The sequence below is a fragment of the Frankliniella occidentalis genome, unplaced genomic scaffold (genome assembly GCF_000697945.3).
Source record: "Frankliniella occidentalis isolate FOCC.00 unplaced genomic scaffold, Focc_3.1 Scaffold41, whole genome shotgun sequence".
Classification (NCBI taxonomy): domain Eukaryota; kingdom Metazoa; phylum Arthropoda; class Insecta; order Thysanoptera; family Thripidae; genus Frankliniella; species Frankliniella occidentalis.
Window position 1 is genome coordinate 234,561 of NW_026267171.1, and position 643 is coordinate 235,203.

The following is a 643-nucleotide window of genomic DNA, read 5'->3' on the forward strand; positions in this document are numbered from 1 at the left end:
ATTTGTTCATACTGGCGTATTAAAAAATGAGTAAGCAGAGCACGTACACAAAACTCAGTAAGCTACGCCGGTGTGAACAAATTTGTTCATACTGGTGTATTAAAAAGTGCGTAAGCAGAGCACGTACACAGAACTCAGTAAGCTATGCACAAAAATGTTCATAAGCTTTTAGTGTGTGTAGTTTAACTACTCTAGCTTCAGTAGAAGAGCTTTCTCAGAGTCCAATCGAAGCTCACCACCGAAGCTCGTCGAATTTTTTCCAAGTCTTGAATGGTGGGCCCGGACACTCACCCGCGCCTGCAGCATGGTGCGCACGTCGAGCTCGCGGCCCTGCTGGCACGCGTACATGAGCGGGGTGGCGCCCTCCTCGCCGGAGCTCACCGACGTGGAGTCGGGCTCGGGGCGGCGCGGCTCGGGCTTCTGCTGCTGCTGGTGCTGATGCTGCTGCTGCTGCTGGTGGTGGTGTGCCGCCGTCCTTGCCGCCGCCCTGGCCGCCCGGTCGTGGCGGGAGTGCACGCGGTGAGGGGGCCCCGGCCCCCCCGCGTTCACGGCGACCTGGGCCGAGCTCATGGCGCACCCCGTGGTCACCGCGGACCCTGCCAAACAGAGAACACCCATCCATCAGAGGAGGCACGCGCGCGCG